The sequence below is a fragment of the Scyliorhinus canicula genome, chromosome 10 (assembly GCF_902713615.1).
Source record: "Scyliorhinus canicula chromosome 10, sScyCan1.1, whole genome shotgun sequence".
Taxonomy (NCBI): Eukaryota; Metazoa; Chordata; class Chondrichthyes; order Carcharhiniformes; family Scyliorhinidae; genus Scyliorhinus; species Scyliorhinus canicula.
This window is the reverse complement of record NC_052155.1, coordinates 28534302-28560281: the sequence shown is the minus strand read 5'-3', so window position 1 is coordinate 28560281 and position 25980 is coordinate 28534302.

Below are 25980 nucleotides of genomic sequence, written 5' to 3'. Positions count from 1 at the left end.
GGCCCCTCACCCCCGGCCTCCTTTCCTCTGCGCCGGCTCCTGTAGCCCTGCGCCATTTGGCATCGGGGCCGGCATAGGGAAGAAGGCCACTGCGCATGCGCTAGTTGGCGCTGGCGCAACTGCGCATGCGCAGACTCTGCAGTGCCGGGTTCAGGCCGGGATCGGCAGCTGGAGCATCGTAGGCTGCTTCAGCGCCGTCCTAGCCCTCTGTGGGCCGCAGAATGGGGTCCTGGAATGGGCACCGACGCCGGAGTAAAACCCTTCCATTTTTACTCCGGCGTCGGCACTTAGCCGCCCGATGAGAGAATCCTGCCCAACTTCATTTTTGTGGAACTACTGGCCAAAAATGATTTTGCCATGTTGCACGGTCTGAAACAATTGGATAAGTTTAAGGGACTAAGCTGGGATTATGGCCTGGACCTCCAGTTGTGACATTCCAATAGGCCTGCTTCCACCTGGCATACAATCCACTATTGCTCTTGTGGCATTTGGCATTTGAGCCTGGGAGGTTGCCTGCAGCCATAATTCCACTTCAAAAGGTATCTGCTTGGAGGGTCATTTCCCAGCAAGATAATGCCAAGAAAGCCAAGCCCTGGCGTTTCTAGATCCCAGGCTAATTTGAGACCATTTATATCAGACTCCTCGCATAACATGCCAGAGAGTTTGGACCTCATTGTCTTTTATTCATAACCCTAATCCATAACCCTTTTAATTCAATGTTGCAAATTTGATTCTGCAGCAGGCAGCCACTTGTTTCAACAGTGAATGAGCACTCTGGTTGCCTATTTCTTACTGGGGGTGGGGGGGGGGGGGGTAGGGGTGTGTTGGTGGTGGTGGCATTGTCACTGGGTCAAACGTATTCCCTGAGGATTGTGAGTTCAAGTGCCACCATGGAATTTAAATGCAATTAACTAATCTTGAATTTAAAAAAAAAATGTTATTCATTGGATGTGCGCTTCGCTGGCTCGACCAGCATTTGTTGACCATCCCTAATTGCCCTCGAGAGGGTGGTGATGAGCTGCCTTCTTGAGCCACTGCAGTCCATGTGGTGTAGGTGCACCCACTGTGCAATTAGAAAGGGAGCTCCAGGATTTTGACCCAGCGGAAGTGAAGGAACGGCGATATATTTCCAGGCCAGGATGGTGTGTGACTTAGAGGGGAATCTCCAGGTGGTGGTGTTCCCAGGTATCTGCTGCCATTGTCCTTCTAGATGGTAGTGGCCATGGTTTTGAAGGTTCTGTCTCAGGAGCCATGGTGAGTTCCTACAGTATATCCTGTAGATGTTGCACACGGCTGCTACTGTGGGTCAGTAGTGGAGGGAGTGCATGTTTGTGGATGGTGTGCCAATCAAGCGGACTACTTTGTCCTGGATGGCGTTGAAGTTCTTGAGGGTTTTCGGAGCTGCTCTCATCTAGATAATTGGAGAGTGTTCCATTACACTCCAGACTTGTGCCTTGTAGATGGTGGACAGGCTTTGGTGAGTCAGGAGGAGAGTTACTCGTCGCAGGATCCTAGCCTTTGACCTGCTCTTGTAGCCACAGTATCTATATGACTAGTCCAGTTCAGTTTGTGGTCAATGGTAACCCCCGAGGAGGGTAGCACGGGGGCAGGGCCGTAAAATGTGGTAAACCATTCAAAACCCCTTCGACTGTGGCAGGACCGGAAACCCCCACCTGTGTAATATTCCGCCCATTGGGACCGATTTTCGGCTGGATCTTCCAGCCTTGCCAAAGGCAATCTCCACCCCCACGCTCCCCACCCCCCCATCACGGGCTCCCTGGTGGTGGAGTCTGACTCCACCCCCACGCTCCCCACCCCCCCATCACGGGCTCCTTGGTGGTGGGGTCTGACTCCACCCCCACGCTCCCCACCCCCCCATCATGGGCTCCCTGGTGGTGGAGTCTGACTCCACCCCCACGCTCCCCACCCCCCCATCACGGGCTCCCTGGTGGTGGAGTCTGACTCCACCCCCACGCTCCCCACCCCCCCATCACGGGCTCCTTGGTGGTGGGGTCTGACTCCACCCCCACGCTCCCCACCCCCCCATCATGGGCTCCCTGGTGGTGGAGTCTGACTCCACCCCCACGCTCCCCACTCCCCCCATCACGGGCTCCCTGGTGGTGGGGTCTGACTCCACCCCCACGCTCCCCACCCCCCCCATCACGGGCTCCCTGGTGGTGGAGTCTGACTCCACCCCCACGCTCCCCACCCCCCCATCACGGGCTCCCTGGTGGTGGAGTCTGACTCCACCCCCACGCTCCCCACCCCCCCCATCACGGGCTCCCTGGTGGTGGGGTCTGACTCCACCCCCACGCTCCCCACCCCCCCATCACGGGCTCCCTGGTGGTGGAGTCTGACTCCACCCCCACACTCCCCACTCCCCCATCACGGGCTCCCTGGTGGTGGAGTCTGACTCCACCCCCACGCTCCCCACACCCCCATCACGGGCTCCCTGGTGGTGGAGTTCGACTCCACCCCCACGCTCCCCACTCCCCCATCACGGGCTCCCTGGTGGTGGAGTCTGAGAACAAAGGGTTCTCTGTCAACCTGTTGACAGCAGCGGGTCCAGAAGATCCCACCACCGGACAATGACGAACTGCCTCCCCTGTTGCAAAAGACATTGTGGGAGCGGGCAGAAAAACCCCGGCAATTAACTTTAAAACAGTAGATTTTAGCCCCAGCTTCAATTTTCTCTCTGGTCAGAAGTGCTGCGAATTAGGGAAGGGTGTAACACCATTTTGAGGGTTGGATAGTTTGTAAGTCAGGTGGGTATGGCCTATTGAACTATCGCACTCATGAGGAGTTTCTACATCCTTGTGATCGACTTGTTTTTCTTCGTCTATCGGGTTTATGCTACTGTACCTATCCTACCTTGAATATATTACCTTCCTATTCCTTTCAGCTGGCAACATTCTTTATCTGGGACAGACTTTCAGCAGAAATAAAGTCAGGAAGCTTCTATCACGCGGGAGGGCAGTATGATCCGCAATGTCAGTTCTAAACCCCGCTTCCTGCAGAAGACCTTCATTTATTCCATTGTGCCTCCTTCTACGATGTAAATATTTCCCATTCTCCCCGTAAATACGTTATAATCCATTATTTCCCCCGTGTGCATTTTTTTCTTTCTCAATTCCCTTCCGTGCTCCTTATTAAAAGTTTCTGTCCATGATATTTCCCAGTCTTGTTAGAAGAGAAATATTGAACTGTCTCTATTCTCCATGGATGCTGCTTGGATTGCTGGGGGATTCAGCTGAGGGATTCTAGTGTTTGAAGCTTGTGTTCCAGCTTCCCAGTGTCAATAGCATTTACTTTCCATCTATAACCAGTGCCATACCCACACTGATAGTGTTGAGGTTATTTTCGTTCCTGCGGCTCTGACTCCTGTGAAAGACTGTTCTCCTGCTTCACTGGCAGGTGTATTTCTCTTCCAAATTTTGTGTAACTTGACAGGGAAAGCAGTATCAGACGGGATTTTGGACAATGCGGCCTCAAATGCTAATCGTTTGCAAATAAGATCCATATTCCGCACTGTGTAATGTAGTTTACATCTTCCCTTTTGCGTGGGCAGCTATCTTCCCTTATGAAGTGCGGCTGAGGGGGAGCTTCCTTTTAATGTCATGTCATTGTGGTGGTATGATTAACATAGCTGCCTGCCATTGGTGCAGAACACCAGCTTACCATTGGCCCTGGTCGGTCATGTGCCTCTCGACCGATTGGTTGAGACAAGTCATGTGACGGCTCCTCAATTGGTCGAGAAGCTGAGTTAACCCCGCCTCCAGGGCGGAGTATAAATACACAGTACGCCCGGCGGTCGTCCATTTACTGTAGTCGACCGCAGGGCTAACATCTAGCTTATTAAAGCCTTACTTTTGTACAGCAACTCGTCTCGCGTTCGATTGATGGTTCATCAGTCATGTTATATGTGCTGTGCCCGAGCGGGTGCCCTTTTCCTCACTGCCTCCGTCCTGAGCCATTTCCTCGGCCGCTTTTGTTAATGGTGGTCTGCCATTGCCTTCCACTCTCGGAGGCAGGGCGAGGAGGCAGGTCCCTTGACTACCTGAGACACAACAGGGAAGAACAGAACACCCATACTAGCCATCGAGCCAACTGAGCTCCCTTCCTATCAACGCCCACCCCAGGCACCTCCTCCAAAATCCCAAAGTTTAATGCCCTATCGCAATGTTAATTATATACGATTCCATTCCTTGAACTGCACAGGCTAAGACTCTTAAATACATGATCTGATACCCTTCACAGGTGCTGAGTTCGACATTTATTGCAACCTAGCTAAATAAATCTTTTTTTTAACAATGTTTGAGAGAAAGTTCCATTCAATTTAATCCTGTACTGTAAGTAAAATTCCACCCACACCAAGAGCAATTTCCTTGTCATTGTTTCCTTAATCCAGAAATCCATTCCTTGTTCCTCCATCTGCGTGGTAGGCTTTGATAAAGTCGTAGCCATGGAAACCTAAAATGAACACCAGAGAATTTTAAAACCGAAAGTGCAGCAGGGAATTAAAAAGCAGAACAGAGCAAATTAATTACTGGATGTTAATTACGTAGTGAATTAACTAGCAACACATGCATGTAGCCACTTAAGCAATAGAACTACAAGCTTATAGAGCAGGATAATTATCTATCTTCACAATCTATTTTCTCGGGTATTTTGGCTTTGTGCAATGCTGCTTTCTGCTCCTGAGCAAATAAATGACTTAAAATCAGTTAACCACAGTGCAAGGAGCACATCTAGAAAAAACAGCTCCTAAAAGCTTTTTGCTGAATTGCTAAAATGTACTTTCCTGAAACTTATTTCCAAGATTGAAGCCAGTTCCTGAACTCCACAGTGCATGTGACAAAATGGAGCTGTAACTGAAAAGCAGGCCAGCTTTGCAAACAAGGGCCAAAGTATTCTTCAAACAATTTTGGCTGGCTTTTGTATAATGTGCCATGCCCAATGGCAGATCACAACATGAAGCGATATTTTCAAGATACATGCAGCATGCAGTGTCTTTCAGCAAGTTGTATTTTTAAACATTTGCTGGAATTTTATCAATGCATCCCACCCTCGCCCATCCACTCCAGGCGTCAGCTGGCAGGCGGTGGTAATGTGTAAAATAAAGTGGTTTGTGGGGGTCAGAGCAATGTGACCATTCCTGCTACAGACCCCCTCCCACAGGTATTTGACCAGTTGCGGCAGCCCACCCTCTATTGGGCCTAAAGAGCCCATTAAGACTCACCAGAGGGCGGCATTCTGGGAGAAATCAGTGCAGCCATCACAACTTGGAAGACATTTGAGGAGGACCCACTGCCAAAGCACAGAATAGCCCCACACATTACATTGCTGTAGTATTTCCAGCTCTCCTTCCTCCTCAAACCAAAAAAAAAAGAGGGAGCACCAGACCTGTGAGGGACACTCTTCTGAGTGTGGATTTAAGAAGGCAGCTGATTTGTGAGTACATTCTTGTGAATGTTTTTATTTAATATTTAACAGTCATGACAGTTGGTGGGCTTGATGTTCTGCCTGCGACATGTGGTCAATCATGAATGCTGGCAACATCCCAGCCAATTACATCTGCAGGAAGTGTATCCAACTCCACTTGCTGATGGAACAAATGGATCGGTTTGAGCAGCAGGTGGAGGAAGTAAGCAGCAGCCAAATGTCGGATAGTGTCACAGATAGAAGCTATAGAAATGTGTCACACCCAAGGTATAGGAAGAAAGACGTAGCCAGTGCAGGAGGCCCTGTGACTGTGCCCCTCTCTCACAAGTATGCCCTTTTGGATACTGATGAGGGGAATGGCCCATCAGGTGACATCAGCAGCAGTAGCCAGTGTGGTGACTCCATGGCTGGCCCTACTGTACAGAGGAGGAGGAGGCAAAGCATAATATAACAATACTAATTGGGGATTTGATAGGGACACAGACAGGTGCTTCAGTGGTCGTGAAAGTGACTCAAGGTTGGTGTGTGGCCTCTCTGGTGCCAGGGTGATGAATGTCTTTGAGCTGGTACAGGACATCCAGAAACGGGAGGGCAAATAGGCAGATGTCATTGTCCACATTGGTACAAATGACATTGGCAGGAAGAGCAGGAAGATCCTGCAAATCCATCACAGGGAGTTAGGTAGTAAGCTAAAAAGCAGGACAGCTAATAATAATAATAATAATCACTTATTCAATGAAGTTACTGTGAAAAGCCCCTAATCGCCACATTCCACCGCCTATTCGGGGAGGCCGGTACGGGAATTGAACCCGCGCTGCTGGCATTGATCTGCATTGCAAGCCAGCTATTTAGCCCACTGTGCTAGACTAGCCCCTAGGGTAGTAATTTCAGGATTACTCCCCATGCAACATGCTAGTGAGGTTAGGAACAGAGAGATACTACAGTTGAACATGTGGCCAAAGAGCTGGTGTAAGGGGGGAGGGCTTCAGACCTGTGGATCATTGGGATGTCTTCCAGGGAAGGTGGGACCTATATAAACAGGACGGGTGCTAAACTGGAGGGGCACCAATATCCTGGCCGGGAGGTTTGCTAATGTGGTTTGGTAGGGTTTAAACTAGTGTGGCAAGGGGGTGGGAACTAGAGCAGCAGATCAGCAAGTGTAGAGACTGGGGGAAAGCCTGAGACTAAGACAAATAGAGCAAAGAGAGAGAGAGCAAGCAGAGGAAGCCACTAATCTCAGTGGGTCAGGAGGTCTGGAGTGTGTTTGCTTCAATGCAAGAAGTAAAACAGGTAAGACAGAAGAGCTCAGAGCTTGGATTAATGTTGCGAATTACGATATTGTTGCTATTACGGAGAAATGGTTAAAGGAGGGACAGGACTGACATCTTAACGTTCCTGGATATTGATTTTTCAGACAAGATAGGTGGGTTAGCAGAAAGGGTGGGGAATTTACATTACTGGTTAGGGAATATATCACAGGTGTGATGAGGGAGGATATCTTGGAGGGATCTTGCAGTGAGACATCATGGGTAGAGCTGACAAATAGGAAGGGCTCAATCACAATTTTGGGGTTGCACTATAGGCCTCCCAACAGTCAGCAGGGTACAGAGAAACAGATATGCAGTCAAATACTGGAAAGATGTGAAAATACCAGGGTTGTTGTGGTGGGTTATTTTAAATTTCCCCATATTGACTGGGACTCCCTTAGCGCCAGAGGTTTGTATGGAGAACAAATTGTTAGGTGTATCCAAGAGGGATTTTTGAAACAGTATGATGATAGTCCAACCAGGGAGAGGGCCTTACTGGAACTAGTAATGAGGAATGAGCCTGGCCAGGTGACCAAAGTATCCGTAGAGGAACATTTTGGGAATAGTGATCATAATTCTGCACGTTTTTAAATACTCTTGGATAGACAATGCCAGACATCTAAAGAACACATGGATGACGTTTAACAATTGTACTTCCCTGTCTGGCGCAAGAGTAAGACAGGGGAGGTGGCTCAGCCATGGCTAACAATGGAAATCAGGGACAGTGTTAAAGCCAAAGAGGAAGCATATAAATTGGCTAGAAAAAGCAGCATGCCTGAGGACTGGGAGAAATGTAAAATTCAGCACAGGAGGACAAAGGGTTTAATTCGGAAGGGGAAAATAAAATACAAGAGTAAGCTTGCAGAAAACATAAAAACTGACTGCAAAAGCTTCTGCAGATATGTGAAGAGAAAAAGGCTGGTGAAGACAAATGTAGGTCCCTTACAGTTTGAATACATAATCAGCAGTAAAGAGATGACAGACCAGTTGAACAAATACTTTGGATCTGTCTTCACTAAGTAGGACAAATAACCTTCCGGAAACACAAGGGGATAGAGAGGCTAACCTGAAGGAGGAACTGAAGGAAATCCTTAGTAGTCAGGAAATTGTATTGGGAAGATTGATGGGAATAAAACCCGATAAGTCCCAGGGCCTGATTCTCTGCATCTCAGAGTACTTAAGAAAGTGGCCCTAGAAATAGTGGACGCATTGGTGATCATTTTCCAGTATTCTATAGACTCTGGAAGACTTCCAATAGATTGGCGGGCAGCTAATGTAACCCTACTTCGGGAACCTTAGATAATGAGAGATATTGTAGGCCTTGTCAAAAAGAAAAAGGAGGCATTTGTCAGGGCTAGAAGGCTGGGAACAGACGAAGCCTGTGTGGAATATAAGGAAAGTAGGAAGGAACTTAAGCAAGGAATCAGGAGGGCTAAAGGGGGTCACAAAAAGTCATTGGCAAATGGGTTAAGTAAAATCCCAAGGCTTTTTACACATACATAAAAAGCAAGAGGGTAGCCAGGGAAAGGGTTGGCCCACTGAAGGACAGGGGAGGGAATCTAAGTGTGGAGCCAGAGGAAATGGGCGAGGTACGAAATGAATACTTTGCATCAATATTCACCAAAGAGAAGGAATTGGTGGATGTTGAGTCTGGAGAAGCGTGTGTAGATAGCCTGGGTCACATTGTGATCCAAAAAGACGAGGTGTTGGGCGTCTTGAAAAATATTAAGGTAGATAAGTCCCCAGGGTCTGATGGGATCTACCCCAGAATGCTAAAGCAGGCTAGAGAGGAAATTGCTGAGGCCTTGACAGAAACCTTTGGATCCTCACTGTCTTTGGGTGATGTCCCGGAGGACTGGAGAATAGCCAATGTTGTTCCTTTGTTTAAGAAGGGTAGCAAGGATAATCCAGGGAATGACAGGCCGGTGAGCCTTACATCAGTGGTAGGGAAACTACTGGAGAGAATTCTTTGAGACAGGATCTACTCCCATTTGGAAGCAAATGGACGTATTAGCGAGAGCCAGCACGATTTTGCGAAGGGGGGGGTCGTGTCTCACTAACTTGATAGAGTTTTTCGAGGAGGTCATAAAGATGATTGGTGCAGGTACGGCAGTGGATGTTGTCTGTATGGACTTCAGTAAGGCCTTTGACAAGGTCCCTCATGGTAGACTGGTACAAAAGGTGAAGACACACGGGATCAGAGGTGAGCTGGCAAGATGGATACAGAACTGGCTAGGTCATAGAAGGCAGAGGGTAGCAATGGAAGGGTGCTTTTCTGATTGGAGGGCTGTGACTTGTGGTGTTCCGCAGGGATCAGTGCTGGGACCTTTGCTGTTCGTAGAAGATATAAATGATTTGGAGGAAAATGTAATTGGTTTGATTAGTAAGTTTGCAGACGACACAAAGGTTGGTGGAATTGCGGATAGTGATGAGGACTGTCAGAGGATACAGCAGGATTTAGATCCTTTGGAGACTTGGACAGAGAGATGGCACATGGAGTTTAATCCAGACAAATGTGAGGTAATGCATTTTGGAGCGTCTAATGCAGGTAGGGAATATGCAGTGAATGGTAGAACCCTCAAGTGTATTGACAGTCAGAGAGATCTAGGTGTAGAGGTCCACAGGTCACTGAAAGGGGCAACACAGGTGGAGTAGGTAGTCATGAAGTCATAGGGCATGCTTGTCTTCATTGGCCGGGGCATTGAGTATAAAAATTGGTAAGTCATGTTGCAGCTGTATCGAAACTTAGTTTGGCCACACTTGGAGTATAGTGTTCAATTCTGGTCGCCACGCTACCAGAAGGATGTGGAGGCTTCAGAGAGGGTACCAGGATGTTTCCTGGTATGGAGGGCATTAGCTATGAGGAGTGGTTGAATAAACTCAGTTTGTTCTCACTGGAACGACGGAGGTTGAGGGGTGACCTGATAGATGTCTACAAAATTATGAGGGGCATAGACAGAGTGGATAGTCAGAGGTTTTTTCCCCAGGGTAGAGTGGTCAATTACTAGGGGGCATAGGTTTAAGGTGAGAGGAGCAAGGTTTAGAGGAGATGTACGAGGCAAGTATTTTACATGGAGGGGAGTGGGTGCCTGGATCTCGCTGCCGGAGGAGGTGGTGGAAGCAGGGACGTTTAAGGGGCATCTTGACAAATACATGAATCGGATGGGAATAGAGGGATACGGATCCCAGAAGTGTAGAAGATTTTAGTTTGGACAGGCAGCATGGTCGGCGCAGGCTTGAAGGGCCGAAGGGCCTGTTCCTGTGCTGTACTTTTCTTTGTTCTTTGTTCTTTGTACTTTTTAAAAAAGGAGGGAGAGAGAATACGGGGAATTATAAACCGGTTAGCCTGACATCAGTGGTGGGGAAAATGCTGGAGTCAATTATTGTGGATGAAATAACTGAGCATTTGGAAGGTGGGGACAGGATTGGTGCAAGTCCGCATGGCTTCACTGAAGGGAAATCATGCTTGACAAATCTTCTGGAATTTTTTGCGGATCTGACCAGTAGCGTGAACAAGGGGAACCAGTGGATGCTGTGTATCTGGACTTTCAAAAGGCTTTTGACAAGGTCCCACTCAAGAGGTTAGTGAGCAAAATTAAAGCTCATGGTGTTTGGGGTAATGTATTGACGTGGATAGAGAACCGATTGGCAGACAGGGAGCAGAAAGTGGGAGTAAATGGGTCCTTTTCAGAGTGGCAGGCAGTGACTCCAACTGTTCACAATATACATTAATATTTGGGCAAAGGAATTGCATGCAATATCTACAAATTTGCAGACGGCACTAATCTGGATGGCAGTGTGTGGCGTGAGGAGGATGGAAAGAGGCTGCAGGGTGGCTGAGTGGACAAATACTTGGCAAATGCAATATAATGTGGGTAAATGTGAGGTTGTTCACTTTGGTGGCAAAAACTGGAAGGCAGATTATTATCTGAAAGGTGGCAGTTTAGAAAAAGGGGAAGTGCAACAAGACCTGGGTGGCATGGTGCAACAGTCACTGAAGGTTGGCATGCGGGTAAAGCAGGCGGTGAGGAAAGCTAATGGCATGCTGGCATTCATAACGAGAGGATTTGAATATTGGAGTGCGGATATCTTGCTGCAGTTATACAGGGCCTTGGTGAGGCCACATCTTAAGTATTGTGTGTAGTTTTGGTCTAGTTTGAGGAAGGACATTCTTGCTGTCGAGGGTGTCCAGCAAAGGTTCACCAGACTAATTTCCAGGATGGCAGGACTGACATATGAAGAAAGACTGGGTCAACTGGGCTCACTGGAGTTTATAAGAATGAGAGAGAATCTCATAGAAACCTAGAAAATCCTGTTGGGACTGGATAGGCTAGATGCGGGAAGAAGTTTTGCGATGTTGGGGATGTCCAGAATGAGGGATCACAACCTAAGAAGAAGGGGTAAGCTACTCAGACTGAGGTGATGAAGAACTTCTTCTCGCACACAGTTGTGAACTTGTGGAATTCTCTACCACAGAAAGCTGTTGGGACCACTTTTCTAATAATAACAATCTTTATTATTGTCACACTAAATCGCTGGCTTTGAAAGCAGACCAAGCAGGCCAGCAGCGCGGTTCGATTCCCGTAACAGCCTCCCCGAACAGGCGCCGGAATGTGGCGACTAGGGGCTTTTCACAGTAACTTCATATGAAGCCTACTCGTGACAATAAGCAATTTTCATTTCATTTCATTTCAAGTAGGCTGACAACACTGCAATGAAGTTACTGTAAAAATCCCCTAGTCGCCACACTCTGGCCCCTGTTTAGGGACACTGAGGGAGAATTCAAAATGTCCAATTCACCTAACAAGCACGTCTGTGGGACTTATGGAGGGAAATTGAGAACCCGGAGGAAACCCACCCAGACATGGAGAGAATGTGCAGGCTCTGCACAGACAGTGACCCAAACCGGGAAGCGAACCTGGAACCCTGGCTCTGTGAAGCAACCACGACAACCACTGTGCTACCATGCCATCATTGGATATAGTCAAGAGGGAGCTGGGCGTGGTCTTTGCAGCTGAAGGGGATCAAGGGGTATGGAGAGAAAGTGGTAGTGGGATACTGAATTTGCATGATCAGCCATGATCATATTGAATGGTGGTGCATGATTAAAGGACCAAAATGGCCTACTCCTGCACCTATTTTCTATGTAAGGGCAAAAACAGTCCTTGAGTGCGGGTACTAAATTGGGAGAAAGCTAACTGCAACAGGATTCAGTAAGACCTGGAGAATGTGGATTGGGAGCGGCATTTTGAGAGTAAATCCACATTTGATATGTGGGTGTCTTTTAAAGACCAATTAATTAGAATGCAGGATAAGCTTGTCTCTGCAAAAATGAATGGCAGAAATGGCAGGATTAGGGAACCATGGATGACAGGGGAAATTGTGAGACTAATCAAAAAGGAAGAAAGAAACATACATAAGGTCTAGGCAACTAAAAACAGACAAAGCATTTTTAGAATATTGGGAAAGTAGGAACTAACTCAAACAGGGAGTTAGGAGGGCTAAAAGAGACCATGAAATGTCATTGGCAAGCAAGGTCAAGGAAAATCCCAAGGCCTTTTATACTTCTATAAGGAGCAAGAGGGTAGCTAGGGAAAGACTAGGCCCACTCAGTAGGGAGGTTATGCATGGAGTCAGAGGAGTTGGGGAGATCCTTAATGAATACTTTGTAACGGTATTCACCAAGGACAGGGACATGATGGATGTTGAGGTTAAGGATGGGCGTGTGAATACTCTGAGACATGTCAGCATAATGAAGGAGGAAGTGTTGGATATCTTAAAACATCATTAAGGTTCCTGGGTCGGATGGGATATATCCCAGGTTTACAGTGGAAGGCAAGAGAGGAAATAGCTGGGGCCTTAACAGATATGTTTACATCATCTTTGGCCACAGCAAAGGTTCCAGAGGACTGGAGAATAGCCAATGTTGTCCCTTTGTTTAAGACGGGAAACAGGGATAATCCAGGTAATTATAGGCTGGTGAGCCTGATGTCAGTGGTGGAGAAGCTATTGGAGAAGATACTGCGGGACAGGATTTATTCACATTTGGAAGCAAATGGACTTGTTAGTGACAGGCAACATGGTTTTGTGTGGGGAGGGTCATGTCTTACCAACTTGATAGAGGTTTTTGAGGAGGTGACAAAATGAATTGATGAGGGAAAGGATGTGGATGTCATCTACATGGACTTTGATAAGATGTTTGACAAGGTCCCTCATGGCAGATTGCTGCAAAAGATAAAGTCGCATGGGATTCAGGTGTGCTTGCTAGATGGAAAAAGAACTGGCTTGGCAACAGGAGACAGAGAGAAACAGTGCAAGGGAGGTTTCCAGAATGGAGGTCTGTAACTAGTGGTGTTCCACAGGGAGCAGTGTTGGGACCACTGTCTGTCATATATACAAATGATCTGGAGGAAATGTAGATGGTCTGGTTAGCAAGTTTGCAGATGGCACTAAGATAGGTGGAGTTGCAGATAGTGAAGGGGATTGTCAGAGAATACAGCAGTATATAGATAGATTGAAGAGTTGGGCGGAGAAATGACAGATTGAATTCAATCCGGACAAATGTGAGGCGATGCACTTTGGAAGATCGAATTCAGGTGTGAATTATACAGTAAATGGTAGAACCCTTAGGAGCATTGAGATACAGAGGGATCTGGGCGTTCAGGTCCATAATTCCATGAAAGTGGCAATGCTGGTGAATAGGGTGGTCAAGAAGGCATACGACATGCTTGCCTTCATCGGCTGAGGCAGTGAGTACAAGAGTTGGCAGGTCATGTTACAGTTATATAGAACTTTAGTTAGGCCACATTTGGAATATTGCATGTAGTTCTGGTCACCACACTGCCAGAAGGATGTGGATCCTTTAGAGGGATTGCAAAAAAGGTTTACCAGGATGTTGCTTGGTCTGGAGGGTGTTAGTTATGAGGAGAGGTTGAATAAAATACAATTTATTTTATTGAAAAGATGGCGGCTGAGGGGAGACCAGATTGAGGTCTGCAAAATTATGAGAATTATAGACAGGGTGAATAGGCTTTTTCCCAGAGTGGAAGACTCAATTACAAGGGGGCAGAGGTTCATGGTGAGAGGGACAAAGTTTAAGGGAGAAGGTGTTTCACGCAGAGGGTGGTGGGTGCCTGGAACGCGTTGTCAGTGGAGGTAGTGGAGGCAGGCACAATAGCAACATTTAAGATGTATCTTGATAGACACATGAATGGGTGGGGAATGGAGGAATACAGATCGTTTGGGCAATAAGTGGTAGGTCTAAATAAGAATCTGGGTTGGTGCAGACTTGGTGGGCCAAAGAGCCCACGTGTTCTTTGTTCTTTGTTCTAATGGGCCAATTAATTGGGTTCTCCCCCTTCTTTCCTGCCAGTGGGAAGGGCAACTATCTTACGCTAAATCCTGATCACAGGAGCACTTGGCCAATTAGATCCTCTTCCTGCCACCTCGGGTACTTTACCAGCAGTGGTTGTAGAGCGAAGCCAATGCCACGAGAATTGTTTGCTGGGCATACTCTGGTGGCCTTGAGAGGAAGGTCCTTTCTTGTTTGGGCATCTGGTGACTAACAGAGGGTGCCTTGAGCTGTAAGGACCACACCCCAGCCTCCTTGCTTGATTGGTCCCAGAGAATCCACCCCACACACCTTTACTCCGGACCTTCAGCGTTCCCTCTAGTCCCAGGTCAACTCAGCCATTGCTACTGCTCTCGGTGCTGCTGCTGGGACTGAATATCTGCTGGACTTCTGATTCACTGGCAACTCTTGGGTCAGGACATCTCCCTCGAGGTTGGGGTTATGATGTCACAACCTCAGTCGACCAATTGCCTGAGGACTGAAAAGAGATAGCCATGGCTTCAAGGTCTGACAAATGTGGGTTCTCCCCCTTCTTTCCTGCCAGTGGGAGGGGCAACTATCTTACGCTAAATCCTGATCACAGGAGCACTCAGAATTAGAGTAGGACACAGAGCCCTTTGTACCTGCTCCCACATTCAGTGACAGATCTGCACCTTCATTCCATTTTCCTGCCATTCCTACCTACCCCATGATGTGGGGGTGCATGTTCATGATCCAGTCGGGCCATGGCGTTCTGTGAGGACGGGTCTACCTTTCAGCATGTTCGGGTCCTCACGTGGAGTCTTTGCTGTTTTGGGGGTGTTTAGACTGGGTTTGGATGCTGGCAGGTTCTTCCTAGGTCAGGTTGGGCTGAATCACGTGGTCGGTTCCAGCGTTGGTGTCGGGTTGGTCGTTCCTGAGCTTCAGCCTCAATCTACAAATTGCTGATGACATGACCGTAGTGGGTCAGATCTCGAACAACAATGAGCCAGAGTACAGTAGGGAGATAGAGAACCTAGTGGAGTGGTGTAACAACAACAATCTATCCCTCAACGTCAGCAAAACTAAGGAATTGGTCATTGACTTCAGGACGTGATACACATCCCTGTCTGTATCAATGGTGCGGAAGTGGAGATGATTGACAGCTTCAAATTCCTACAATGCCAACAATCTGTCCTAGTTCACCCACATCAACGCTACAGCCAAGAAACCACAACAGCACCTATACTTTCTCAGGAAACTAAGGAAATTCAGCACAACAAAACTGACACTTACCAATTTTTACAGATGCCCCATAGAAAGCATCCTATCTGTCTGTATCATAGCCTGGTATTGCAAGTGCTCGGCCCAAGAGCGTAAGAAACTAGAGAGTTGTGAACACAGCCCATTCCATCGCGCGAACCCACCTCCCATCCATTGACTCTGTCCATACCTCCCACTGCCTTGGGAAAGACCCCCCCCAATTGGGCAGAAGATACAAATGTCTGAGAACAGATTCAAAAACAGCTTCTTCCCTGGTGTTACCAGACTCCTGAATGGCCCTCTTATGGACTGAACTGATCTCTCTATGCATCATCTCTACTGTGTAGCACCATACTCTGTATGCTTCACCTGATCTCCATGTCTATGTATTTACATTGTGTATTTATCATATGTCCCTTTTTTTCATGTATGGAACGATCTGTCTGCACTATACACAGAACAATACTTTCCAATATACCTCGGTACACGAGACAATAAATCTAAATCTAAATCAAAGACGCCCTCGCCCAGTAAAAAATCAATCTACCTCAGTTAAGAAACATCCAGTTGTCCTAGTGCTCTGGCAGTCTTTTGTCAGAGAGATTTCCAGCTATCCCCTACCCTTGGAGAAGGGAATAAACTCTATTCTACTTCAGAGGAAAAATAATCTTGTAGGAACCAATTTCTCAATTTATGAAATAATTTGCAAATAATAACTAAATAAATCTTCTGTTTTTTTCTCAGCGAATTAGAAAACATAATACAACAGAATCTCAGAGCCAACCCTATGTCTAAGGGGAATGCAGTGAGGTAGGACAATGTCCTTTCATTGTTATTCATCATTAAACCTGCTCCAAATCCTATCAATATGGGCAGCCTAATGATGGAGTAGGGCAGCCTTGCAGCCATCTGGGATCAGCACCTTGCTGCTGCTGCAGGAGCAATTAGCGCTGGACCATAAATGTGGGCCTTGCCACCGTTACCCATATCCCGTGAATGAATGAATAAAGAGCCCTGTTTACTGGCCCTTCCTCCATATCACTGCAATGTTTCCTCTGACAAATATTTACCCAACTCCAATTTTCAGGGATCTGTTTGAAAGGTCCCACTGGATTGCCCCTCCTCGAGCCAATGCAAATTCAAACCAATATAGGAAAGACCCCTGCAAAGGGCAATACCGTTCTCCAGTCCCACTGGAGGCTGAACACTGTTATGCTCCAATGGGATGTTGCTGTCCCTTAAAGGCATACCACAACTAAAAAAAGGTAGTAAATGCGGAACGACAGGAATAAACGCTGAGCTGGGTGGGCCAAAATGGATTTTTTTTTTAAATGGAAGGGGGACGGAAAGGATCTCAGCTCGGAAGAGATTATAGGGAAAGTTAGTTGTGTGACTTTGTAAAGCAAGACTAACAATTGGCAAAGAAACATCTTACAGGATATTGAACATTTGCTGCTGTGCAGGGCAGAGATCTAGATCTTCCACGTGCTGAGTCAGCTTTCAAAATGAAAAATGTCGATAATCATTATTAATTCTGTGTCTCACTGCTGGACACACCGTTAGTGTCAATTGAACGCTACTTTGGCAACTTTCAAGCACAAAACATGTCTCCCCGAGGCTATGGCAAAAAACCTTCTCTCCTATATTTTCTTAGAATATAAATAGCCCGAAAATACTTCTGCTTTCTTCATAAATATCATAAACCAAGCTGTTCCAGGTCAACTACAATGCTGGCATCTACTGGCAATGTGGAAAATTGCCCAGACGTGGCCTGTCCAAAAAATCCAAAACTGACCAATTGCCGTCACATCAGCTCACTCTCAATCACCAGAAAAATGATCGAAGGGGTCACCAACAGTGTTATCAAGTAGCACTTGCTCAGAAAAAACCTGCTCACTGATGCTCAGCTTGAGCTCCGCCAAGGCAATTTAGTCCTTGATTTCATTACAGTTTTGGTTCCACCATGGACAAAAAAGATAAACCCAAGAGGTGAGGTGACAGTGACTGCCATTGACAGCAAAACAGCGTTTGACAAGAAGCCCCAGCAAAGCTAGGGATTCTCCATGACTGGTTCGCCCCGTCACTGCTGCCAGCGAGAACGGAGCATTGAGAGCAATTAAGAGAGCAATAGTGAACCAGAAAACACAGCAACTCACCAAACTCACCATTTCAGAGTAGTTGTGTTCACCAGACACATGCGGCTGCATTCTCCGATTTTCAGGCTATGACCGAAGGAAGTGTCTGGTTTTACGACAAAAAAATCTGCAAGGCTCCAGTGTGATCCTGAGGCCGATGAGGGGCTAGCAGCCGCATGCAAAATGCATGGCCTTCCCAATATAAACGCCTGGGGAATTGCCGCGTGTGGACCGGACCTGCCAGATTGTGCCCTTCAGGACACCCGCTCGCCAGCCCTGGGCCATTCCCCATCAGTCTCCCCACCTTATTGAAGCCCCCGGGCAAGCAGCACGGCTCCCCCCCCCCCCCCCCCCCCGCCCCCCTGCCCAATGACTATGGCGGCGCTGGACACAGGCCTCAGCCGCCACACCAGGTTCATGAAAAATGAGAGCACTTGTGTCCGCGCCATTGGGAACGCGGTCCATCGGGGGTGGAGCATCAGGGGAGGGCCTTAAGGTAATATTCTGAGGCCGTCCCAATGGCGTGCGGCGTACTCCTCGATGATGCCATTTTAGAGAGGGCGGAGCATCCGAAAATAGGCACCGCCCCCAATTCAGTCATAGACAGGGATTCTCCGCCAAGATTGCTGATTACGATATCCATGTCGGGGAACGGAGAATCCCACCCTTGGGCTCTGAACAGCATTATTTTGTCATAATTGTGCTAAAAAAAACGATAAAACTCAACTTGACTGCATTATGTCACTTGCATGCATTTAAGACACCAGTGGCGAGTTTCCATGATCCTTTGGCAGCTTTGCCAATCCAGCCACCATTGAACCTGGAGGAGATTGCTTGCATAGGGACACTTGATGACGCAGTCTAGGATTTTCCTCATTTTAGGTTATTGCTGTACTCTGAGAGAGTTAGACCCATATAAAAATAAACAAGAGTGAGCCCCAATTACTTGCTTCAGGCAAAAGTGAAGAGTTTGAGAGCATTGAAGAGTCTTCAGAATTCCCAAGCTCATTTTTGACGACGTGGATGTTTCTCCACCTCTTTTATTTTCTCTTCAGTTTCGCTCACCCTGCCCCCATGCACCTAAATTCTTCAACAATCCCTGCCCCCCTCCCCTCCACCCGACCACATACTCACATGACACACCGACAAGGTATGGTGTTCGTCATGAATAAACATTTCAGTGCCATGCTTTCGAAGAAGAAGGAGCCGTGCTCCGAAAGCTCGTGTTTGAAACAAACCTGTTGGACTTTAACCTGGTGTTGTAAGACCTCTTACTTCGAAGAAGAAGGTTGAGGTATGTTCAATTACCAGAAGACATTGGTAATGATTGCCAGAATCACCTCTCTGTATGTGGTATGATTGATTGGTTGCTGCCTGGCAACATGGTAGTCTGTTCCTCCCTTATTTCATCATTTCCAGGAGGGCTTGCAGGTCTTCCTGTGAGGAATTCATGGTCCTTTGACAAGGTGCTCACCGGCCATAGTATTCCATGGGCCGTACGTTTCTGATAAAATTGGATGCCTAGAGAATTTTTCCTCTAGGCGCAGAGGAGCATCATAGAAGCCATCAATATAAGATAATCACCGAGAAATGCAAAAGGGAAGTCGGAAGAAACTTCTTTACTCAAATATTGGTCAAGATTGGTCACGTTTAAACCCAATTCTTCCTGAATTTTATTAATGATCTAATCCACCCCACATTGATTCTGTATACACCTCCCGCTGCCTCAGGAAGACAGACAGCATTATCAGAGACCCCTCCCACCCAGGCCTTCTTCCAGACCCTTCCATCAGGCAGAAGTCTGAAGACCCGCACATCCAGACATAGGAACAGCTTCTTCCCCACAGCTGCTAGACTCCTCAACGACTCCCCAACAGACTGATCTGTTACCTGTAAGAACACTATTCACTATGCCCTATGCTGCTCTTGCTCATGTATTTGCTTTGTTTGGCCCCTTGTTCCGCACTGTAGCCAATCACTGTTTGTCGATGTACCATTTGTCAATGTTCTCTGTTGATTATTCTTTTTGTCTACTATGTTGATTATTCTCTGTTGATTATTCTTTTTGTCTACTATGTACGTACTATGTACGTTCCCTCGGCCACAGAAAAATACTTTTCACTGTATTCGGTACATGTGACAGTAAATCAAATCAATCAATCAATTAAACCATGGTATATTGGGCACACTTCAGGGGCAGCACGGTGGCGCAGTGGGTTAGCCCTGCTGCCTCACGGCGCTGAGGTCCCAGGTTCAATCCCGGCTTTGGGTCACAGTCCGTGTGGAGTTTGCACATTCTCCCCATGTTAACGTGGGTTTCGCCCCCACAACACAAATATGTGTAGGGTAGGTGGATTGGCCACGCTAAATTGCCCCTTAATTGGAAAAAATTAATTGGTTACTCTAAAATTTATTTATTTTTTAAAATATTGGGCACACTTCCAAAATTTGCAGATGATACAAAAGATGTGGGCCGGGATTCTCCAACCCGGCGATTGTCCGGGCCCCGATGGGCCAAGTGGCCGTCGAGTTTGGCCGAGTCCCGCCGGTGTGGGTTACTCAGGTCCCGCCATACAGATGAGTCTGCGGGGGCCGTCCTGGAGGAAATGCGGGGGATCAGACCCGGGGGGGAAGGGGGGGGGGGTGGCATGGCCCGTGATCGGGGCCTACCGATCGGCGGGCGGGCTGTTTCCGTGGGAGCCTATTTTACTCCGCGCCGGGCCCCTGTAGGGCTCCGCCATTTTTCCCGGGGGGGCGGCGTGGAGAAGGGAACCCCATGCATGCAGAAATACACCGGCCGTAACGCACATGTGCGGGAATACGCTGGCTGTTCCGTGGTTGCGCGGAATCACACTGGCCATTCCGCACTTGTGCGAACCCGCGCTGGCTGGAGCTGCGGGGTTCACTACGGCGCCAACCTAGCCCCTTAGGAAGGGGAGCATTCCCCATTATCGGGTACCGTTGACGCCAGAGTGGTTGGCGCCACTTTTCACGCTGGCTGGGGACATAGCCCCATTATTAGAGAATCCTGCTCGTGGACTGTGAGGAGACAGGTATAGAACTTCAAAAGAATGTAGACAAGTTAATGTAATGGATAGACATGTGGCAGATGAAATTTAATGCATAGAAGTGTGGTGTGATTCAATTTGATAGAATGAAGGCAGAGAGACAATGTCAAATAAAGGGCATAAATCTGAACGGGGTGCAGGATCAGCAAGACCTGGGTATACATGTGGGAAAATGATTGAAGGTGGAAGGGAAGGTTTAGAGAGTGCTTTAAAGAGTATATTGCATCTGGGGCTTTATCAATAGGGACATTGAATAGAAAAGCGGGAAAGGTAAGTTAAACCCAGATAAAACACTGGTTCGGCTTTAAGTGCAGTTCTTTAGGAAGAATATTAGTGAAGGTATTAGAGAGGGTGCAGGAAAAGGGGCTTTTCACAGTAACTTCATTGAAGCCTACTCGTGACAATAAGCGATTTTCATTTCATTTCATTTTCAAATTCACGAGATCAATTCCAAAGACTAATAACTTCAGTTGGGTAGATAGATTGAGACTTGGGAGAGAAGGGAAAGTTCAGAGGAAATTTGATAGAGATGTTCAAAATGATGAGTGGTCTGAACAACGTGGAAGTAGATAAATAGAGGCTGTCCCCAATGGTGGAAGGATCAAGAACCTGAGAGCACGGATTTAAGATAATTGGCAAAAGAAACAATAATGACGTGAGGAGAAATATTTTTTAACTGAATGGTTCGGATCTGTAATACACTACCTGACAGTGCGATGGAAGCAAGTTCAATTGAGGCATTCATGAGGGGACTGAATTACTATTGGAAAATGACAAATTTGGAGGGTTATAGGGAGAAGGCGGGGAGTGGCACTGGTGAATTGCCCCTCCAGAAATCCAGTGAGGACACAATGGGTGGGATTCTTCACTGTCTCACCTCAGGAAGTATTTTGCAGAGGCAGAGAACCATTGCCCAGTGGTGGGATCTTCCGGTCCCCCCACTGTCACCAGATTTTCCTGTTGTTCGCACCCCCCACCACAGGGGAACCCATGGTGGGGGGGGGAGGGTCATTCTCGGCAGGACTGGAACATCCCGCCAACGGAAACGGCTGAAAGAAAATTTGGCTGATGGGTCAAATGTCATCCTTCTGTGCTGTAACCATTCTTGATGCCCACTCATGCCCCCTCCCCCCTTTTCTCCTCTAAATCGATCATGAGAACCATTCTTTGATGCTGTGAATGTGGAACTCACTACCTCAGAGAGCGTTTGGAGCGAAGAGTATAGATGCATTTGTGGGCAAGCTGGACACGCCCTTGAAAGGTGGTGACAGTGATAAATTTAGAGGGGAAAAGAGGGGAGGGGGCATGAGTGGAGCTTAAATATAGGCATGCACTGGTGGAGTCAAATGGACCGCTCCCATGTCATATATCCTGCATATCGGGCGGCACAATGGCGCAGTGGTTAGCACTGCTGCCTCACAGCCCTGAGGACCCGGGTACAATCATGGCCCCGGGTCACTGTTTGTGTGCAGTTTGTACATTCTGCCCGCGTCTGCGTGGGTCTCACCCCCAAAGATGTGTAGGGTTGGTGGATTGGCCACACTAAATTGCCCCTTAATTGGAAATATATATACATATATCCTGCACATCTGTTAACGGTTCTGACAAAAGGCACATCAGATGAGTATGTAAAATGCGAAGTGCTAAGAAAGAACCTCTTAGACTTTCCCTTATTCTTTCTATGTGTTCTAATGAAAATTGCAATCAGACGGACTCTGTACTGAGCTTCCCCGGGGTCTAAAGCGCTCACTGCAATTTTAGAATACAGCGTCATTCTTAATGTCAGCTGTGGCTAAGTCAGTAATACACTTACCCCTGAGCCAATAGACTGTATTTCAAATCCCCCTCCAGCGATTTAAGCACAAAAATCTAGGCTGATACTCCAGTGGGAGTGCTGGATTGTTGCAAGTACCTTATTTTAGATGAGATGCTAAACTGCAGCTCTATTTGCTCTTTCAGGTGGTGGCCATAAAAGTTGGAACTACGTTATCCCTCAATCCACATAACTGAAACAGGTTATCTGGTCACTACCAGCTTGCTGCACAAATTGGCTACTGCATTTCATATTTGATATGAGCAATTGAACTATAAATCGGCTGCAAAGCACTTTGGGAAGTCCTAGTTTGTGAAAGGCGCTATATAAATGCAAGTCTTTCTTCTTTTGCACTGATTTATTTTTGAACAAAACTGTTTCTGTTACTAGTATTGATTTTCAACTTTAAGGGAACAATTCAATTTCTCAAATTTCTACATTGCCAGCCTTTGTGACAATTGTCAGATTTCCGATGCGAACGATTCATTTGCAGATTTCTACACAAACGTAGCTGAGGACCAGCAAATTCCCAGCTGCTGATGAAACCTTGAACTCTGTCAACTGACTTCCTCAGCAGAGGAGTCATTGAGGAGCAATGGGAGGTTAAATGTCAAATAGCTGAAACAAAGTAGTGACAGTAAGAACAGCGTGGTGCCAACATGTGAAGGTTTGGATATTTTCATTGGTTGCTAAGCCAGTAACTATGAAGGCACAATTCTATGTCACTGAAAGGAGAGGTAGGAGATTTTATGTTAACTCAGAACAATGTCAGGACAAGGACTACTATTACTAAAATTACATCCATCAGCTCCACGGTGACTTGAACACAAATAATTCACTACGCCGGTGACAGGTTTAAACCAGTCTTGCTGGTTAACTCATCCGGAATCAGAGAATAGTTACAGCAAATAATGAGGCATTTTAGCCTGTCATGTCCATTCCAGCTCTCTGTAAAAGCTACTCAGGTAGTGTGGTGTTCTATGTGTTGCTAAATTCAGGATGGTTAGCGTAGTGTTCACAAAGACCACAAAATAGCTTTAACTTGAACAAAGCTATAAATTTATTAACACTACTAATTTGGATTCGACACGTACTCCTAAATAATACACAGTTGATAATTAACATATAATCTCCGCTCACCTACAACTCATCTCTATACTTTTAAAAGCTATGATCTACTCTTACTCACACTATCTTTCCTTCAGTCTGTACTCCAGCAACTCCTTCACTTCTCTCCCCCCAAGGCTTAGCATCAATGCCTTATATACTTGTAACTCTAGCTCCTTCTAGTGGCTGATATCGACATTTCATTAACCCTTGCATTTATGACATTTATGATAATACCACAGGTAGTGCCACTTCCCCACCTTTACCCTGCGGCTCATGTGGTGCAGGTAAACCCATAGTACTGTCAAGGAGGGTGTTTCAGGATTGTGATCCAGAGACGATGAAAGAATGGTGATCTAGTTCCACGGCAGGATGGTGTCACCTTGGAGGGGAGATGGTGGTGTTCCCACACATCTGCTCCCTTTGTCCTTCGAGGTGGTAAATGTCGTGGGTTAGAAGCTACTGTCAAAGAGCCTTGGTGAGTTGCTGCAAGGCATCTTGTAGATGGTACTCACTGCTGGCACTGTGCCATGGTAGAGAAGGAAGTGAATGTTTAATATGGTGGATGGCGTACCAGTCAAGCGGGGCTGCTTTGTCCTGGATGGTGGCAGCACGTTGTTGGAGCTGTACTCATCCAGGCATGTGGAGAGTATCCAATCATACTCCTGAGTTGTATCTCTTTGACATTGTCTGTAACATTTCCTTAGCCTTCCTCAGCTTCTTGCTCCACGTAAGCAGCATTTTAAAAAATTCATCCAGCACCATTAATGTAGTAAAATGTCCTAAAATCGTTCACGGGAGAGTTATCAAATAGAAATTTACACTGAATCACAGAAGCAGATATTGGGCTAGATTCTCCGAGATATCGCGCCGAAATCGTGAAACACGCTCGGCCGGAGAATTGGCTCCAATGCTGAAATCGGGTTTGACGGTGGTTTGACATCAGTTTTGGATTCTCCGGACCCCCCAACCCGCTGAAATCACGGCGTCCGCCGTGAGACCCGGAGAATCTCATTATCCATGCGGATGGCGACCGATTCTCTGGGGTCTCAGTGATTCAGCAGGCCGGATGGGCCGATTTCCCGTCGGCATGGTTCTAACCACTTATTAAAAAGCATGATACCGGAATGTTGGCTAAGGCGGCTGAAAGAGGAGACAGTAGTTGGCATGGGGGAATGCGGGCTCCTTTAACAGACACCGGCCCTGCTTTCTGGGGGCAAGGGGGCTTGCCAGGGCTGGGGAGGGGAGGAGAATGGGGGTGGGACAGATCGAGCAGTCGTGGAGCCTCCGGCATGACAGGGCGGTGCCCACGCAATGAGCGCCATTACGGCGGCCATCTTGTTGGCCACTCACCTGGTGAACGAAGGGTTAACGGCCATATGGGTGAGTGCCGCGCCCCTCCCCAGCCACCCCACTCAACCGTCGACACCCACCGGGGGGAACAGCCATAGCCACACCGATGGAAGCCCCCAGTGAGGGCAATGCCATGAAATGGTGACCCTGGCAACACAGATGGGCACCAGGAGCAGGGACACCGATGGGGCCGGTGTGCGGGGTGGGAGGCATGTATGGCTGGGGTGCGCAGTGCCAACCGGGGCAACCATGTAGTGTATGGTATCTGTTTGTACACGGGTGTATGCGCCATGATCACATTTTCTCCCCTCACACCCCGCAGAGTAGAATGTTTGGTAACTAACCAGCGATGTTGGCTGCTGTGGCGTGGGCCGTTGCCCTGTAGTAGCATCAGCGGATGCGGCACAGAGAGGAGGCGGAGGCTTCAGCAGAGGACTGGGCTGCAGAGGGGCAGGTGGCAGCCTCTGAGGCTGGAGGGCCACCTGTCTGACAGGCCGAGAAGGGGATGGAGGAATGGGATGAGGAGGAGGTGGTGGTAGTGACAAGGAGGCGCCGGATGAGGCCCCGCGTGTACCGGCGCCACATGTCCTTTGAGGAACTCCCGGATCGGGCATTTTGGAGGAGGCTGCGAATGTGCCGGGAGACTGTCACATGATGGCACACCTGGCACCGCATGGGAGTGGGGGAGGACACCCGCTATCGGTTGCTGTCAAGGTGACGGACACCCTGAACGATTATGTGACAGGGTCGTTCCAGTCGCCGAGTGGGGACCTATCCGGTATCTCCCGGGCATCAGTGCACAGGTGCATCCGTGCCGTCACTGACGCCATGTATGCCCTGGCGGACCGCTACATCCAGTTCCCCATGGACCATGCCCACCAAGATGTCCGGGCAGCGGGGTTCGCTGCCATCGCCAGGATGCCCCATGCCCAGGGGGTAATCGATGGGGTGAATTTTGCCCTGCGGCCACGGGCGGGTTACAAGCCACTGTTCACGAACAGGAAGGGGTAGCACTCCATAAACATCCAGGTGGCCTGTGACTATCAGATGAGGATCCTGCACGCCTGCGCCCGAGACCCAGGCAGAGTGCATGATTCCTTCATACTGGCCCAATCTGTGATCCCTGACATATTTGAGGATTGCTGTCCCCTAGCTGCGGGGCGGGTTGCTGAGCGACAGTGGT